Here is a 19,647-nt window from a genome sequence, read left to right on the forward strand (position 1 = left end):
CCACTTGGCCTTTGTTCTGGACCGCCTTCCCTTCCCGAGGACTCTGGAGCCACCAAAGCCTTTTACCTGTCCTCACGTGCAACCAGCTTGACCAGCAATTCTTTCTGGAGTGCCCTCCCTCATCTTTCCCAGGGCAGCTCCTTCTATGTATCAGAATAAGCACCCAATCTAAAGTAGCTGCCCAACCCTCTTCATTGCCATGCCCTAATTAACCTCCCACTTAGGACTTCTCTCCAGCTGATAGTTCTCCTGAACATCTATATTTTTGCTTACTGTCTTCTTCTTCAAATGAAGTTTAAGCTCCATGTGAACTGAGATTGTGTCCATAGCGACTGTTGAAGTATCTCCAGTGCCTAGAGCTGGTCCTGGCACTTAGTAGGCTCACAGATAATTGTTGGATCAGTAAATGAGGGAAACACTGAGGTTGCCTGGAGATCGTTAGGTCTTGAAGAAATAGTAGAGCTCGATCCTTAATTGGGCTCAGAGATGTGTCACGCACAGACTCATTAATTTAAATTGTCATCTGCTGGGGCTCACTTAGAAGAGGATTCAAACTTTTCATTTGTTCTTTGTAAAATTTAATATTAACCATATTATTAGCAGGGTGCTACTAAAGTTTGAAACATTTTCCAACTACTCAAATTTTGGCCACTGAGGTCTTTTGATTGCATGAGAATAAACTACTTTTTTGCTAATGTACATGAGAAACTGTTAGCACGTCTAAAGAATAATACAAGAGCCAACAGTGAAAATTCAGTAAGGAAAATTCAAGTCTGCATTTCTTTATTTAATATGATAACCCACCTTCCCATTGAAGGTTAGGAATCATAAATTTTATTATACAAGAGTAAGATGTAGGAAAGAACAGTAAGCTGCACTGCGTAAACAAACATCCCCTGAGACAGAGAAGAGGAAAAAATAAATGTCCTCCCTCTTTATCTATCAATGGAGTTCTGAGAAGCACCTGTCACTTATGTGAATTTACCTTTAAGACTTGGCCAAACCTCTTGGAGAGAATGAAATAGGAATATAAGCTTTCAAAAGCAAAGAAAAAAAGAAATATTATGATTTTATGTTCATGTCCTGAGGCTTATTGCTATCCATAAAAGCCAATGGCATCTCTTCTCATACTTATTTACCTACTAATACTAGCCAGTAAGTTCTCAAAACTTATAATCCTGAGGCCACAGGGAGAAAAACAGCACTTATGGAGGAAAAACTTGGGTAAATTCAGGATTATTATTTTAAATAATGCCTTTCCTTCTGCAGATTTCTACCTCAGTAATTCTGGCTGTGAATGCTTAAGAGTGCCTTCCAGTCACTATTCAAAACTCTCCATAATGTGACACACTGCTGACCATTTCTTTATTCTGAAACTAATGCACTCAGCGGGCATTTCTCACAGGGCTTCAAAGCAAGTCATTAGTAAGAATATAAACAGAACTATACGACATAACCATTACCCAAAATGCAAGCACTCTGAATGTCAAAGAGAATTCTTTAAATACCTCGAAATTTAGAATTTTTAGAAAAACTGTGAAGGGTCACTTTTTTTTTGGGGGGGGGAAGTTATCACGTAACATTGTCTTTAGGTTAATTATAGTTCAATGCAATACGATTCACCCTAGGGTTTTATTTTTCCTTCTCTCTCTCCCAGTGAGATTCTGAAAAACAGTTCTCTCATTAACTAGCTCTCCAGGGAATATAGCCTTCCTAACCGACTTACATGGGAGGGCAGACTTTCTAATTTTATAGCAGAAACAGAGAATGTGTGGGTGGGCCACGTTCATGGAGTTCATCTGGACCAGCTTCCACCGACTGTAGAATTCCTCCAGCAGTGCGTGAGCCATCTGGGTGTCGATTTGTTGTTATAATCTAAATGACTTTCCTGGGTGACATAATCAGAAATCAAGTGGAAATAGTGCTAATGCCATATGAAGCACATGTGACAGCTACCCCAAAATGCTGGAGACAAACTTCTCCTTTTTTGAGAGCAAATTCTCTGTTTTCCCTCCATTATTCTCAGGGGCTCCTTCCCACACCCAAAGTAACCAAGAGAGATCCCACAACACAGAAAGAAGCTTGAGAATGGAACACAAATTAGTCCAGCGGCTAGGAAAAAAAAAATAAAGGTCCAAATTTCTCCATTTTTAAGTCACCACTCATTTTAGCAAAAGATATGATGCGATGGCTAAAAGGCAAAAGCACTGGTGAGTGAGGAAATACTTGAGCATGGTGGACAAACCTACGGTGACCCCAGTAACTGTGCCTCCTTCTGCTCATTCCTTGTATAATTCCCACACTCAGTGCAAGCAGGACCTTTGACTTGATTCCAACAAACCGAATAGAGCAAAGGAGATGGTATGTCACGCTCATGACTGTTGTGTAAGACTCTGGTTTAATAGGTGGGAGTGAGTCTCCTTACTGTCTTGAAGCAGCAGCCATGCAGAGATGCTCACGTGGCAAAGAGCTATGATGAACTCCAGTCTACCACTAGCAAGACACCATCCTCAGTCACAGCCATGAGAAAATAAATTCTACCAACAACATGAATGGGCACAGAAGCAGACTGTCCCACGGTCAAGTCTCCAGATGAGAATGCAGCCCACTTTGATAGCAGTCTTGTGAGACATTGGTCTGTGCCCAGACTCCTGGCCTATGGGAACTATGAGAAAAGAAATATATGCTGTTTTAGGTTGCTAAGTTTGTGGCACTCTGTTATGAGGAAATAGGAAACTAACACAAAGAAAGAAAAAATGAAGGTCACAATTCTTTTTTTGGTCAATCCTTAAAGTAAGTCAGAGAGTCTAAGTCTGGCTGAAGAATTCTTGGTAACCCCATTTCCATGCAAACAATCACAGGAAGAAACCTCAGAGAGTGATGGACAAAGCCAGCTGAGTGCCTGGCAACCATTCCAAAGGGTGTCTATTAGCTTCTTAGATGTTCTGGGTTCTATGACGGAAAGCTTATTAACTAGAGGAACTTCTTAAGCAGATAATAAAAAACAACAGGCATAGTGACATGGTCTAAAAATCTTATTATACTGCACAGAAAACTCCTAAGTAGCTTTACTTAAAATTCCTGGAAATGAGAGCAATGAGAGACAATCCATTCGTCTTCCTCTGCCCATAGCTCATGTCCTGAAAATAAATTTTCATTAAATCTCCACACCTGTGAGCTCATAGAACAGTCTTAAAGTGAATAAAAAAGCACCTAATGTGAACTTCTGCTTGAAGTGTTTTTACAATCACTGTGAAACTTGGTGTGTTAATCTCCTCTGTTAACTATTAAATATATTTCTTAGTCTTTCAATGATTTTTTTTCATAGTTTATAAGATAAAAGTTTCAAAAATTAGCCACACGTAGTTGCTTATATGAAACTATAGAAAGGTAACTTCAGAAAATGTGATCCCAGGGTTGGCAAGTGGCATGGTGGTTAAAGCCACCATGGTGGACTCCCACATGGCCGACCACGGTTCAAGTCTCAGACCTGGTGGCTTGCTTTCTCACTTCCTGTCTCTCTCTCATCAAACTGGAAAATAATAATAATGATGATAATAATAAATAAAATTAAATAATACTTTAAAAAATAAAAGAAATTGTGATCCCTTCAATGGGGGAGCCAACACATAAATTGAATTATATATAAGTTTATATTATATTAATATATGCTATATTTATTATAACTTTAAAATATAGCTAATATATGTTCAGGATTCCATCAGTTCTTTCCTTTATTTATCCAATGACAGTGACAAATATTTGATTAATGACAAGGTTATCTAGCTCATATTTGCAATATTTAGTGCTTGGTTGAATTTTTTAAAGAGGTTTTTGTCTTAGGGTGCATGTAATTGCTGGAGAGAGAGAGACAGAGACGTTGAGAGGGAAAGTGAGAAATCACCCCCTGGAGGGATGGCCACACTGCAATTCCTTCTCTTCCATTCTCCTTCCAAGATTGGGCATGCACACACACGTGCCTGCCATGCTTTTCAAGCCACTGGTCTAGGACTCGAACTGCAGTTGGCCATGTGGGAGTCCAGCAACGTAATCACTTTGCCATCTGCTGGTCCCCTTAGTTGAATTTTACTTCATATTACAAGTAGACAGTTAATGTTAGCCTATTCCTGATAGTAACCATGATTTTGCCACAGATTTAGATACACTCTGAAATTCCTTCTAGTGGAATAGTTCATGATTAAGCTTATTTTTTGAGCATTATCTATTAAGCATTAAAACACTAAGAGTTTCCATGAAGTAAAAACAGATGTAATGTCACCTATATAATGACGACAAATTGCATAAAATGCCTTCAGAATCTGAATTTTATATTTTTTTGCAGATGGAATTCCAGAAATTTCCAGAAGGAAAAAGCCTAGCAAAGGTCTAAAAACCAATGGTCCAGGTTGAGAGTCTTGGATCAGCTGTGCTTAAAGCAAGTTCAGTCAAGTGAGAATGTAACAATCAATCACTCGGCATATAGCCACTGAGCACTACTACGTACTGGCAGAGTTCTAGAGCTGGAGGTGCAGCAGTAAGAGGGACGAGGCGTCTGCTTGCATTGGAGTTGGGGGACAAACAAGAAGCAAGAAAACAATTGATCCAAGTAATTTCCTATAGTGGCGAGGTAAGTCAGTTCAAGTAAACACACCATTGAGCTCTTGCTCCCTGCGAGGCAGTGTTTTGGCACTTGAAATACATCGTTGGAGAAAGCGGATATGGATTCCCATCCTCATGGAGAGCACATTCTACCAAGGGAGGGAGACAGTCATTCAAGTCATAATAGACTGGCAATTTATATGCTGTGTTAAACGGTGATATGTACTATTAAAAAAATAAAAGCAGGATAAAGGGGATTGGAAGTGCATCTGTGTAGGAGCAGTGAGTCACAAGTCTAAATGGGGCAGTCAGGGCAGGTACCACAAGAAGGTGACATCTGGGGCCAGCAGGTAGCATGGTGGTTGAGGTGCTGAACTCCCATATGGCTGACCACAGTTCAAGTCTGGACTTGGTGGCTTGCTTTCTCAACTTCTCTCTCTCTTTCTCTCTGTCTCTCTCTGGTCAAATTAAAAATAATAATAATAAATAAAAATTTAATAAATCTATTTTTTAAAGGTGACATCTGAGCAAGACTAGAAGGAGGGAATGTGCTCTGAAGGAGTTTCCATGGGTTATGAGATGGGGGAGCTGCAGGGGACTTGTTCAGACAGAGTGGCCAGGAAAGTCCATTCTGAGGAAATGACATTTTAGCTGAGAGCTCCACTTTGAGGCGAAACCAGTCTTACAAAGGTCTGGGGGCAGAGTGTGGCTGGGAGGGGAAACCACAAAGGCACAGGTGCTGAAGCAGGCATGAGTCTGGCATGGAGGACCAGAAGGAGAGTGATCAGGAGATGGGGCCAGCGATGTGGGCAGGGACTGAAGCTAGCACTTATCCTCTCCTCATCTATGGACCTTGTTCATTAATTTCCAACACCTCTAGTACCTCTTGTCTTAGAAACACCCCCCTTAGGTACCACTTTGTTTCTTCCCTCTGCCCCAGCTAAGTTTCTCCAAGGAAGGACCCAGATAAACTGCCTCCCCACTAACTTTTCAGTTCATTCTAAAGGGATCTCTCCCAAATACTCCCCTTGAAAGTCACCAGTATCTCTGCATATCCACTCGGGGTGAGGGGCTCTTGTCCTTAATGTATCTGACTTTCTGCTGCCTTTAGCGGAAATGACCAACTGTCCTTCTAGAGACCACTCTCTCCTCGCTCGGTGACACTACTGCCAGCCTCATTTTCTCCAGCCATCTCTGGCCTCTCTTCATCTTCTTTTCAGGGGAGAAATAAATAAACAGGGGTGTTCATGTGAAGAAATGCTTAGGGGCTTTGGTTAATTGAAAGCTCATCCATCAGCCTTGACGATCTTGGCTCAGGCAAGTCACTTGGTCCCTAAGGGACACCAGGGTGGAGAAGATGGTGCCTCAGAGCAGGTGAAATCTGTCTGAGCTTGCACTTTCTGCCTGCACAATCCTGCGCAAGACATCATGTTTTTAGAATTCAATCTTCTCACCTGCCACTTAGGTGTTTTTAAGAGCTGCCTTACAGAGTTGTTTTGTAAATTAAATAATTTATCCTTCTCAAGTTCTCCAGCCAATGCTGGACACTTGGACAGATGCTATTCTTTTTTTTTTATTTTTTATTTTTTTTGAGAGGTTTTCGCTATAGGGCGCGTGAGCTCGCCAGACAGACAGAGAGAGACAGAGAGACAGAAAGCGAGAAATCACCCCCCCAGGGGGGATGGTCATGCCACAATCCCTTCTCCTCCATTCTTCTCTTGGGATCTTGGGCACGCACGCACACGCACCCAGCGTGAGTTCTAAGCCACCAGGTCCGGGACGCGAACCGCGGTTGACTACGTGGGAATCCAGTGACATAGCGCACTACTACGTACTGGCAGAGTTCTAGAGCTGGAGGTGCAGCAGTAAGAGGGACGAGGCGTCTGCTTGCATTGGAGTTGGGGGACAAACAAGAAGCAAGAAAACAATTGATCCAAGTAATTTCCTATAGTGGGGAGGGAAGTCACGTACAGTAAACACACCATTGAGCTCTTGCTCCCTGCGAGGCAGTGTTTTGGCACTTGAAATACATCGTTGGAGAAAGCGGATATGGATTCCCATCCTCATGGAGAGCACATTCTACCAAGGGAGGGAGACAGTCATTCAAGTCATAATAGACTGGCAATTTATATGCTGTGTTAAACGGTGATATGTACTATTAAAAAAATAAAAGCAGGATAAAGGGGATTGGAAGTGCATCTGTGTAGGAGCAGTGAGTCACAAGTCTAAATGGGGCAGTCAGGGCAGGTACCACAAGAAGGTGACATCTGGGGCCAGCAGGTAGCATGGTGGTTGAGGTGCTGAACTCCCATATGGCTGACCACAGTTCAAGTCTGGACTTGGTGGCTTGCTTTCTCAACTTCTCTCTCTCTTTCTCTCTGTCTCTCTCTGGTCAAATTAAAAATAATAATAATAAATAAAAATTTAATAAATCTATTTTTTAAAGGTGACATCTGAGCAAGACTAGAAGGAGGGAATGTGCTCTGAAGGAGTTTCCATGGGTTATGAGATGGGGGAGCTGCAGGGGACTTGTTCAGACAGAGTGGCCAGGAAAGTCCATTCTGAGGAAATGACATTTTAGCTGAGAGCTCCACTTTGAGGCGAAACCAGTCTTACAAAGGTCTGGGGGCAGAGTGTGGCTGGGAGGGGAAACCACAAAGGCACAGGTGCTGAAGCAGGCATGAGTCTGGCATGGAGGACCAGAAGGAGAGTGATCAGGAGATGGGGCCAGCGATGTGGGCAGGGACTGAAGCTAGCACTTATCCTCTCCTCATCTATGGACCTTGTTCATTAATTTCCAACACCTCTAGTACCTCTTGTCTTAGAAACACCCCCCTTAGGTACCACTTTGTTTCTTCCCTCTGCCCCAGCTAAGTTTCTCCAAGGAAGGACCCAGATAAACTGCCTCCCCACTAACTTTTCAGTTCATTCTAAAGGGATCTCTCCCAAATACTCCCCTTGAAAGTCACCAGTATCTCTGCATATCCACTCGGGGTGAGGGGCTCTTGTCCTTAATGTATCTGACTTTCTGCTGCCTTTAGCGGAAATGACCAACTGTCCTTCTAGAGACCACTCTCTCCTCGCTCGGTGACACTACTGCCAGCCTCATTTTCTCCAGCCATCTCTGGCCTCTCTTCATCTTCTTTTCAGGGGAGAAATAAATAAACAGGGGTGTTCATGTGAAGAAATGCTTAGGGGCTTTGGTTAATTGAAAGCTCATCCATCAGCCTTGACGATCTTGGCTCAGGCAAGTCACTTGGTCCCTAAGGGACACCAGGGTGGAGAAGATGGTGCCTCAGAGCAGGTGAAATCTGTCTGAGCTTGCACTTTCTGCCTGCACAATCCTGCGCAAGACATCATGTTTTTAGAATTCAATCTTCTCACCTGCCACTTAGGTGTTTTTAAGAGCTGCCTTACAGAGTTGTTTTGTAAATTAAATAATTTATCCTTCTCAAGTTCTCCAGCCAATGCTGGACACTTGGACAGATGCTATTCTTTTTTTTTTATTTTTTATTTTTTTTGAGATGTTTTCGCTATAGGGCGCGTGAGCTCGCCAGACAGACAGAGAGAGACAGAGAGACAGAAAGCGAGAAATCACCCCCCCAGGGGGGATGGTCATGCCACAATCCCTTCTCCTCCATTCTTCTCTTGGGATCTTGGGCACGCACGCACACGCACCCAGCGTGAGTTCTAAGCCACCAGGTCCGGGACGCGAACCGCGGTTGACTACGTGGGAATCCAGTGACATAGCCATTACACTAACTGCTGATTCCCTTGGAATCAGATGCTATTCTGTTGTGACCATTCCAGGGCTCAGAAAAAGCACCTCTGGTCTGAAAAACAGAGGACTAAAATATAACATTGAAAGGGAGGAAGAATGAGGTATAAAGGCAAAAAACATTTAACAGACAAAAAAATGTAAAGTGCTCCATTTTAAAAAATATGCATATTTGATACATCATGGTGAGGACTTTATGTAAAATGTGAAATTAATCCGAAAATTAAAAATTAATTTTTTTTAATTTTAAAATTTTTTAATTTTTAATTTTTAATTTCCCGAGTGACTACATTACCTCTTGTTTTACTTAGTTCTGAACTATGGTTTTAAATTTTTAAAATTTTTTAAAATTTTGTCATTTTCTTATATAAAACAATCAACATTTATATAGGAAATCAATGTCATTTGACATTTTCCATTCACCCCTCTGGGCCAGGTGTCCCTCTATTCTGTGATCCTTCCATATCAATGAGCCTCCTTGTCCTTTGGTTTCAGGTTCAGTCCAGCCATGAAGAGACAATGGCAGGAGATAGGAGAGAGGAAAGAACATGACTTTCTTTTTCTTTTTTTTTTTTTTTAAGAGATTTTGTATAGGGTATGTGCACTTGCCAGAGAGACAGAGCGAAACAGAGACAGAAAGCGAGAAATCACCCCTGGGGGGGATGGCCATGCTGCAATGCCTTCTTCTCCATTCTCCTCTTGGGATTTTGGGCATGCACGTACATGCACCTGGGCGTGAATTTTAAGCTGCTGGATCTGGGACTCAAACCGTAGTCAACTACATGGGAGTCCAGCGACGTAACCATTACGCCATCTGCTGGTCCCAGGAACATGACTTCTGGGTATCTGTTTCTTAGCTCCCTCCTCACCAGGTTGCCATGGTTGGTCAACTCCTCCCTAAGATTCCTGTTTGTGCCCAGTTGCCCTCTCTTTCAGTGACAGTTACCCTCCCAGGGCCTTGGTAGTCCTTCTCCTGACTCCTTCAAGCCTAGAAGGGGAGAAGCCTCCCACCCCTGCGAGTCCTGAGTGGCTACATTATCTCTTGTCTTACTTCGTTCTGAACTATGGTTTTTTTAAACAATCCATTCATTAAACTCTTCTAAGTTACCTGATTAGTTTTCTGCTGGGGATTCAGACTAACACATAGGTCAAGCTCAGTGTCATATGGCCATGGAAAACACAAAGGAAAGGCAGCACCTAGAATACTTTGTGTGAATGAAAAACAGCAGTGGAGCCAGAGGTTGAGGCTCTCCCAAAGTCCACTTCGAACTCCTTTGTCACTGGAGCTGGGTAACCGCACACAAGGCAGTGAGGGACTCTGTTCCTCGCAGTCCTTGCTGTCCTCACTGACCTTCTGTTCAATCGGCGGGATGAGAGGACTTGCTAGTACTCATTCTCTCCGATGATCAAAGTTCCTCTCCATCCACATGCAATCCACCGAGGCTGCGCTGCATGCCCTTGAGAATGAGTTCAGATAGAGGTTCCTCTAATGCTACCTCACCTTTCCAGGCCGGCCTAGTGGAATTGGGAGTTAAAAGAAACATCCTAACACTCTCCCTGTTAGCAATCAAGCCATCAGAAATACTGAATGCCCCAGGGCAGCAGCTCTTAATTATAACCAGAAGCTTAATTTTAGAAGGTGACACCAGCATCAGCTTTCAGCTTCACAATCTGAATTAATCACTAATTGCATCTTGAGGTCATACTCTAGATGAGAAAGTTCTACAATAAACATCGGTGGGCTGCTTTAGCGATGAAACAATGAAACACTGGCCCAGCAAGTAAAGTGAGCAAAGCGTGTTTCAGTGCCACGGCACAGCACACCCGGACTAAGAAGCAGTTTTTTGTTTTGTTTTATTTCTAGATTTTTTTTTCCCTGTAAGTTGTGTGTGCTTGTGGAAAGAGACAGAAAGACAAAAAGTGAGAAAGCACTCCTGCAGAGGGGAAGGCCACACCACAATCCCTTGTCCTCCATTCTCCTCTTGGGATTTTGGGCATGCAAGCACACACACCCAGTGTGTTTTCAAGCCACCAGATCTGGGATTTGAACCATGGAATTGACCATGTGGGATCCAGCACCTTAACTACTACACTACCTGCTGACTCCTAAGATGTAATTTTAGTAAGGAATTCTAATACGGAGAAGCTGTTTTTTCTTATGGAACACTTGCTGTCAGTTTACTGTGGACTTGAAACATGTCAGAGCCAAAGAACTATAAAACAAGATCTTCAAAACTGCCATTATTTTTTTAAATTACAATTATGCACAATAAAGGCTGAAGTCACATTTTAATAGAAAAGATGGATAATAGCTAAATATTGGGCCAGATAGGAGATACTTAGCATAAGAAGAAGGGAGGCAGGGCATATGAAGTAGAGAAAGAAGAAAAAAATCAGGAAAATCAGACCAGCCTCATTTAATCATGGCCCATAATTTATGAATCAGGACATTCCCATGAATGCTTTCCTACAGAATCCACAACTGGGCAGCATTAGCAAGCTTTAAAAATAGTGTCATTTCTTCCAAAACACAACACAACTGATAAGCTGTAACTTTATTTACTCAAGAGAGACATTGCTGAAGAGCTGTGTACAGATCAGATTTTTGTACAGAGAATCATATTTCAAAAGCACTAGGGGATCTAGCTTTATGAGTGAAATGCTCAAGTGAATACTCTGTAAAATGAACGATAAAGCCCTTGCTCCTGGCCTTTTCTTCATTTATGTGTATGAGATTAAACAGTTGGGGTGTGTGTGTGTGTGTGTGTGTGTGTGTGTGTGTGTGTATACGTGCGCACATGTGGGAATGTGCATGTTTAAATACGTTAATGAATCATTCAGGCAAAAGACTCCAGAATGATTAAAAGTCACATCAAATGTTCACTTAGAAAAGACCATCTTGGTGTCTGCCTGAGCAAAGATATGAAAAATCTTTCGTTTTCAGCTGCTTCTGTGCTTATTCAGAAGGTTAATTATAAAAAGAGAGAAGATACAACCTTTAATGAAGTCATAAGAGAATAACACAGAAATTAAACTGGGTCTGGGCTGCTCAACTGGAGGGCCTGAGCCCCTAGAACCGCAGGAGAATTTATGTAGGTTTTGATTGCTAAGATAATCCAGTCCTCCGCTCCCGTCACTTGCACTAAATTGTTTTATTAATTACCATTACAAAAGCTCCATTTTGAAAGGATAGTTTGCAATTAAAAGACATTTTCTTAGTAATATTTTTATCTGTCTGTTCTCAACTGGGGTCTGCAGTTCACTGAAGCTGTATGAGTCTGTGTGAATTGCTATCTTTTAAAGTGGAGTTGTTATCCTATCCTATCAAATTGGAATGGGAAAGATCAGTATAAATTTGTGATGTATTTTGTCTTTTAAAAAATGCATACATATTTCCTACCTCTGCCATTAAATTGACCTAGGAATCATGAGGAAGCCAGTAATCCCAAAGTCTTGGACCCTCTAAATACCATTTCTCACTAAAAAAAACTGGAATTCTTAAGGAAAATGGCTGATTTTAGGTCTAAAGCAGAAATACAGAAGAGACAGACCCTGGAGGCCCAACCCTTGTAGTGCAGGCGGTAAGGTGTCAGTCTACAGTAACCTGGGAGGCCCAGGTTCAGATCCTGAGTCCACCTGAACAACCAGGTACACCTGTGGTATGCAACTGTGAGCCAGGCTAGCTGGGAGGCTAAGGGGAGGATCTAGGCATGATGAGACCCTGTCAAGGTACACCTGCCTGCCCTGCTCCCTGAAAGGAAAGAAAGAAGGAAGAGAGAGGGAGGGAGAAATGGAGGGAGGGAGGAGCTTTAAAAAAAAAAAAAGATGAACCTGGAACATCTTATTACATCAGAAATAAAGGAGTTATCCAACACGACTAATAGGGACAGATGACAGCATAGCAGTAAACCATGACACTCTAATAAGCAATCCAGCACTGGAAGGTTCCCAGTTCAAATCCTGAGACCTCCCAGAATATGCTGGCATGTGATCTGGGACTGGTTGTGTGTGTGGAGGGAGGTGCGAGTGTGGATTGCAGTGTCAAGACCCTAATGCAGGTGCTCTCTCTCTTTGTCCATCTCATGCATAGAAAAGATAACCTTTATCTTTTCTCTTAATGTTTAAGAAAACTAAAACGCGAAAGACTACTTAGCAGTATGTCAAAAGGATTCCGCAGCCAACTTTAGTAAGCTCCTACTGGCCAAACTGAAATGGACTAAAACACATTAACTATATTTACATTCAAGACAATAAAGTCAACAATAAAACTTCCCCTTTCCTGGTTACTTCTGGAAGAAGTGAGCAAACCAACTCTTTATACTGAAAACTGGTAAGCAAAGAATCACAGTTATTCTGCCTTGCCAGTATGAATTATACTTCAATAATCAGACAGCTGACAAGGAGAAATTTCTCCTTACAAAATCCCACTTAATAAGTGAGTGGTGGGTAAAGTTAGAAGTCAGCATTTAAAAATCCCCAATAAATTCATAAATTTAGAAAAAAATATTTATGAAATAATTTGTGCCAAAAATAATCAAAACTGAGTTTGATGAAGTCTCTAGAGCCATCTACCAATTTATATAAAGTGCGGAGAACAGAAAGCATGTTTGATAATCCTACAGAGAACAATCAACAAAATCCAGATGAGGAGATAATTCTACAAGAAAAGCAACCTTTTTCCCCACAATAAGCACATTATGAAAGAAAGAGAGATACAGTGAAAAATACTATTAAGAACAAGCATATTCAGAGGCAATACCAATCTTTTGTACAACTCCTAAATCTACGACACACACATAGACACACATCTTGTGTGCATATGTAAACACCAAAATTGCTTTAAACATTTCCAAGAAACAATTACAGTTTTTGAATATAGCATTTTATTATTAGGAAATCGTAAAACTTAAATTGGGAAATAAAACATGTTTGAAAAGCTCAGGTCAGGCCTTTTGGCCAGAACTGCCATCTTCCAGTAATTAACCAAAAAGACGAACACAAAGGGAAAGAAGAGAGGCACCCGATATATGTTCTCTAGACCTTTTAGAAAACATGGAGTTGTTCCTTTAGCGACATATATGCAAATCTACAAGAAAGGTGATATTGTAGACATTAAGGGAATGGGTACTGTTCAAAAAGGAACGCCCCACAAATGTTACCATGGCAAAACTGGAAGAGTCTACAGTGTCACCCAGCATGCTGTCCGCATTGTTGTGAACAAACAAGTTAAGGGCAAGATTCTTGCCAAGAGAATCAATGTGCATATTGAGCATATTAAACATACTAAGAGCAGAGATAGCTTCCTAAAATGTGAAGGAAAATGCCCAGAAAAAGAAAGAAGCCGAAGAGAAAGGTACCTTGGTTCTACCAAAGCGTCAGCCTGCTCCACCCAGAGAAGCACACTTTGTGAGAACCAATGGAAAGGAGCCTGAGCTACTGGAACCTATTCCTTATGAATTCATGGCTTGATGGATGTTAAAAATAAACTAATCTGTGGTCTATTAAAAAAAAGCTCAGGTCAGTAATGCTCATCTGGGGCACAACCACCACTGGGGAGAAGGTTACAATTGTTGGGAGATATATTATTTGCAAAAGTTTGATTAATAATGTAAGTTGATAGATATTAAGAATATTTAATGTATATAATAGTATTATGAAGAGTGACTTTTTTCTAGGTTTTTGCCATAGGGTGCAAGTCCTCATCAGAGAGGAAAGAAACGGACAGAGGGAAAGTGAAAAATCACCCCCCAGGAGACATGGCCAACCTGCAATCCCTTCTCCTCCATTTTCCTCTCAGGATTCTGGGGATGCACACACAAGCATCCAGCATGATTTTCAAGCTGCCAGGTCTGGGGCTTGAACTGTGATCAGCCATGTGAGAGTCCCTTACCTTAACCACCATGCCACCTACTGGCTTCCACCGAAGAGTCAACTTTAATTAATTATTTATTTATTTAGTTAGTTTTTGCTATAATGTGCTTTCACTTGCCAGAGAAAGAAAGAGAGAGAGAGAGAGAGAGGATCTCAAGGATTTACCCTTTAAACTCACCCACAGGACCTTCCCACAGTGACTTATAAACAGAAGGTGCTTAATAAATGTAGTAAATACTTGTGGATTGAGCCTTATGGAGTGTTCAGTACATAGGAGTTAAAAAAAGTCCTTTGCTCCAGCCAATCTATTAGTTGTAAGCACCTGCTACTATTGCACTATGATAGGGGCTGGAGCAGAAGCGATGAACACAGTCCTTACACATGCCAGAGACGACTGTTCAGTGCAGGGATGAAAGCGTCCACCCAGATACCAGTATGGCAGATCATAAGAAGAAGGCTATAAAGAAAAATATCCTCAAAGTGAATCAGATCCTGTATGGGTGATGGGAAAGGTGTTTTAGAAAAGAGGCAGAATATATAAAAGGTCTTGAAGAATGTCAAGGAGAAGCATTTAGAATTGAATTAGAATGTAAACATCACATGTGAAAAATTCAGAGACATAGCTAAAGCAGTACTTAGAGGAAAATGTAAAGTTTAAAGTACATTTATCAGGAAACAAAGTTCAAAAGTAAATAAGCTGAGCACACAAATGCAAAAGTTGGAAAAATAACAGCAAACTCAGAAACAAAAGGAAGGAAATAATTAAGGTAGAAGTCAATAAACTAGACAACTACAATAATAAAACCAAAAGCTGGTTCCTTAAAAGGTTTGATAAGACAGACATCTGCCAAGACTGACCACGAAAAAATAGAGAAGATTCCAACAAAACACAATTACAAAGGAGAATCCAGATACAACATGGTTTAGGAATCAGAGAAAAGGTTTATATTTTGACAGATGAAACTGAGGGAAGGCATTGTAAGAAGAAGACAAAATTGAACAAAGCCAGACAGGGGCACATTGGGGAGACCACAAGTACAGTTGCCCCTAGAACAGCACAAAGCTTAGGGGCACCAACCCCCCAACCAGTTGAAAATCTGCATATAAATTTTCGTTGTGTTTTGTTTTGCCATAAGGCACAGGTGCTCACTGGAGAGAGACAGAGAAAGTGAGAAACACCCCTGGGGGTGTGTGTGTATGGCCACACCACAAGTCCTTTTTCCTCTATTCTCCTCTCAGTGTTTTGGGCACACACACACACACACACACACACACACACACACACACATGCACCCGACATGATATTCAAACCACCAGGGCCAGGACTTGAACTGCATTTGGCCATGTGGAAATTCATTACCTTACCCCCCATGCCACCTGCTGGCCCCTGCATATAAATTTTTACTCTCCCCAAGCTTGACTAATAATTACTGTTGACTGGAGCCCTACAATAACATAAGACAGCTAATTAACACATGTTTTGTACATAGTGTGTATAATATATCTATGTCCTTACAATAAAGTATGGTAAAGGAAAAAATATTAAGAAAATCTTAAGAGAAAATGCATTTACAGAACTATATCTTCCAATATACTTACTAGGGAAAAAAAAACTGGATATAAGTAGACCCACATAGTTCAAACCCACATTGTTGAAGAGTTAGCAGTAATTGGTTTGAATACATGAAGTTGAAGATACTGGTTGAGAACTATGAAATAATGCTAGATGGAGAGCCAGGTTCCTAATGGTGAAGACCCTTGGCAGCAGAGTTTACTCTGTGAGCAGTAGGGAGTCACTGATTGTTTTTGAGCAGGGGCAGATAGTCAGAAATACGTTTCAAGAATTGCCTAGTTGCAATGAGCATAATGATGGTGACTGTGGTTGTTCCTAGTAGAAGATAACAGAAGTCAGATCAAGGCTCTAGAAACAGAGACAACCCCGGAAAATGGCACAGGTGAAGCAGTCTGTGGTTTGGCAATCATGCATGGGGGTGGAAGTAGGGAGTAGGGGTGGAGAGGTGTCAGATGCAGCCAGAGAGTCAAGCCAGAAGTCACTTCATTGTTTATCAGATCCATGTTAACCTTCAAAATAGTTTCAGGTAGAGATTGAACTGGAAAGGAGATACAAAGGAATCAGCTGAGGGGTCCAATAACTTACATGTTCTTTACTGTTTTCAGAGTACTGTCATCTTAGTTGATCTTCCTAGTCTGTGGGACAGGCAGGTAAGAAGACCAGCTCGTCCAAACCACAGGAGCCAACAGGACTGATGTCAATATCGCGACCATAATTATGACAGGAAGTGGGTCCATTATTGGAAAACCCCAGGGAAGGCAAGGCTTCATCACGTGACACACCAAAATATTTTTCTTCTGTTGTTTACCCACTGCCCAGACTGCGTTCTATGTTTGCTGAGTTCGCCATTTTGGTCCAGGTTGAATGAGGCAAGATTGCCTTCCAAACCAAGAGGCAAAAACAAGACACTTGCTTGCCCACTTTTCCTTGCAACTAGAGACAAGGCTGAGGGAGAACGAGCTCTGGCCACCAGGCGACCCTGCACAGAGGCTCACTCAGGAGCTGGGACCTGGGGGAGAGGGGAGCACTCTCTCTCTTCAGGGGAGGTGATGGCCATGAAGTTGGGTACTTGATACAGAAGTAGCTCTGACAATAGTGGGGCCAATGGCTGTGATAAGTTAAGGTCCTGGCACAAATTCCATGTGGCATTTTCTCGTCAGACCAGTTCTGGGGTTGGGTGCTGGGTGCTGTCCCAGGAAGCCCAGCCTTCCTCTGAGCACTCCAGTTCTCCCAGTTCCCCAGCTGCCCAGTCACTTCTCTGCTTAGGCGGCCAAAGCCACTTTCTGCTGCCTATAGTAAAGAGCCCTGACAGACATACATGAACATTATAAATGTTTTGTTTTTAAAATTTGGGGGGAGGGGGTTGTCATAGGGCACGTGCATTCACTGGAGAGAGACTGAGAGAGACAGTGAGAGGGAAAGTGAGAAATCACCCCTTGGTGAGGGGTTGGAGGAGAGCAGAAAATGGCCACGCCACAAGCTCTTCTCTTCCATTCACCTCTTCTGTACAGATTTTGGGCATGCGCACACGCACCTAGCATAATTTCCAAGCTGCCTGATCCAAGACTCAAACTGTAGTTGGCCAAGAAGGAATCCAGTGCCTTGATCACCACGCCATGTGCTGGCCCCTATTTTACTCTGCTGTTATAATATTAAGGTTTATGTATTTATTTTTTCACAGGAGAGAGATGCACCCCCAACAGGCCTTGATGACCCACCTGTAACTTTAATACAGTCCCATATTATGGGTACACGTGTGCCCAGTGTACTCAGCAAAGGTCACAGGTGAACACGGAACCTTCCCACATGGATCAGCTTCACAGAGCGTCATGTTTTATTGCTGCACCACACACAGCCCATTTTATCTTACTTCAAATACCACATGTGTATCCATTCACCAATCCTGACCACCAGTTTAAATTAAGACCTCTGACAAATAGGTAAGCTGAAAGCAGAAAAGGTTTTATTTTAATAAGCAATAGTAAAGAATCATTTTCTAGAGTTGTTAGAATTATTTATGATAATTTTTAAAAAGAGGCATACGAAATGGTATACACTCAACTTCTCTGTTACACACTCAGGAAAAGATACCAAAATATTTGTTCACAGTCATTATTTTGGGTTAGTGGGCAGTGACTGATATTGATTTTCTCTATTTTGCTTGTATATAGTTGATAATTTTCTACCATGCATTATGTCACTCTTGAGTGATGAAAAATTATTTTAAAACATATAGAAACGTGTCTGTCTTCTTCTGCAGGTATGCTGACCATGACCTGCCATTGCCACTGGAACGTTTCAGATCAACTTCCTTGCCTAGGTCTGATGTTCCCACATGGGATATGCAGGGAGTAACAGCCCAGCCTCTCTAGCCCCACCTTAATCCCACCCAACTCCTCAACCTCCATTGTCCTCAGAGAGAGCGCAGGAAGAAATCTGAGCACCCCCCACTTCACCCCTTCCCTCCTCCTCCTCTCTCCTCTGTCTGCCTCCAGGAGGGTGTTTTCTGCTCTGTTCTCTACCTGCAAGTAAGTGACCAGGCACTGGCTGCTCCTGCTAGGCCAGGACCCCGAGCATGAGCCACACTAATTCCAGAGTGCCCTCGGGGGGTAGCACCCCTAAATCACAGTTTCTAGCTTTATCATAGAGCTCCATTTGTGTCCTGTGTTTATTTCTCATGTGGTTCCAAAGTTGGATGAGAATGGACAGATGAGATTTAGTGGTCCAGACACACCGAGGCGTCAGGCACCTGTGACAAACACTATTTCCTTAGGCTTCTCAGAGCCCTGCATGCTAAGTACCAGGGGCTGGTGGACGGCTCTCCTCAATCACCTGTCACGCTGGGGAGAAGACTTTCAGCCCGCGATCTGCTGCCAATCCGGCCTGCAGCGTCTCTTCACCACCTTGTCAGGATACACATCATCACTTAATATTCAGAACCCCTCTTCCAGGATCCAGCGCCTTTGTAACTGCAGTATGAAACCCTGGTCATCAAATAAAATATCTGAAGCCGGGCCCCGAGGTGCCATTAGCAGTGAGACATTTTAATGGGATTATAGCGTTCTTGTTCAGAAAGCAGGCACTGTTGAAGCCTAGAAAGCTTATCCATTGATCGTAACCCTTTCCTTCACTAAGTATAGGAAAAGAAAGCAAGTCCTGGGATCTGGAATCCGCAGTTCTGCCTTTGCTGTTAGATTAGTATTCCTTCCCTCCTGCAGATAAGTGCCTACATTTCAATAAGCCATTACTCTTAAAATCAAGCTATAAAAACACACCCATCTTCCCAAGAGTTTATCAGCATTTTGCATAGTGTCTGGATACTGGCAAATGCTTTAAAAATCACAATGAAGGAACCAGCCAAACTCCAAATATTACATGTAATCTCCACCCAACAGCTTTTAGGGCAGACAATTACCAAAGCTAATCACTTCTTTCTCAGGTTTCCTGACTATATTTTCCTCAAATTCATTCTTCAGGTATAACCAAGGTCACAAAAGCAACCATTTGAGACATGCATGTTATTGAACAGAAAAGCAAACCTCTTCAAACAACCATCCCTTAAAATTGCTTCTTGAATACACCAGAATGCTTGCGTTGGAGATGTAAAGTCCTGGCATATACACAAATACGAAATAACACTACCAAGGATCAAAAGTCGCCAGCAAAACTGTTTCTAACAGCATTGTTTTCTAGGAAATTAAACAAAAGTTGCCTATGAACAGTGAGGCCATAGAAAGTCCTTTCTAATAAAATGGGGACACAGTCAGCTGGGATGCTGGTGGCTGGCCTCCAGGGGGATTGGAACATCCAAGGCCAGGCTGTGGGG

At 42.2% G+C, this 19,647-nt stretch overlaps 1 protein-coding gene and 1 long non-coding RNA gene across 2 annotated transcripts in view; one reads left to right on the forward strand and one right to left on the reverse strand.

The window, feature by feature from the left end:
• APBA1 (amyloid beta precursor protein binding family A member 1) overlaps positions 1-19,647 on the reverse strand; it is a 248,607-nt gene that overhangs the window by 202,404 nt on the left and 26,556 nt on the right.
• LOC102491048 (uncharacterized) lies at positions 4,367-18,830 on the forward strand. Its single transcript, XR_335151.2, has 4 exons — positions 4,367-4,627; positions 17,503-17,761; positions 18,082-18,141; positions 18,595-18,830. It is a non-coding gene; the product is annotated as an uncharacterized LOC102491048 (long non-coding RNA).

The sequence above is a fragment of the Tupaia chinensis genome, unplaced genomic scaffold (assembly GCF_000334495.1).
Source record: "Tupaia chinensis unplaced genomic scaffold, TupChi_1.0 Scaffold000354_1, whole genome shotgun sequence".
Lineage (NCBI taxonomy): Eukaryota > Metazoa > Chordata > Mammalia > Scandentia > Tupaiidae > Tupaia > Tupaia belangeri.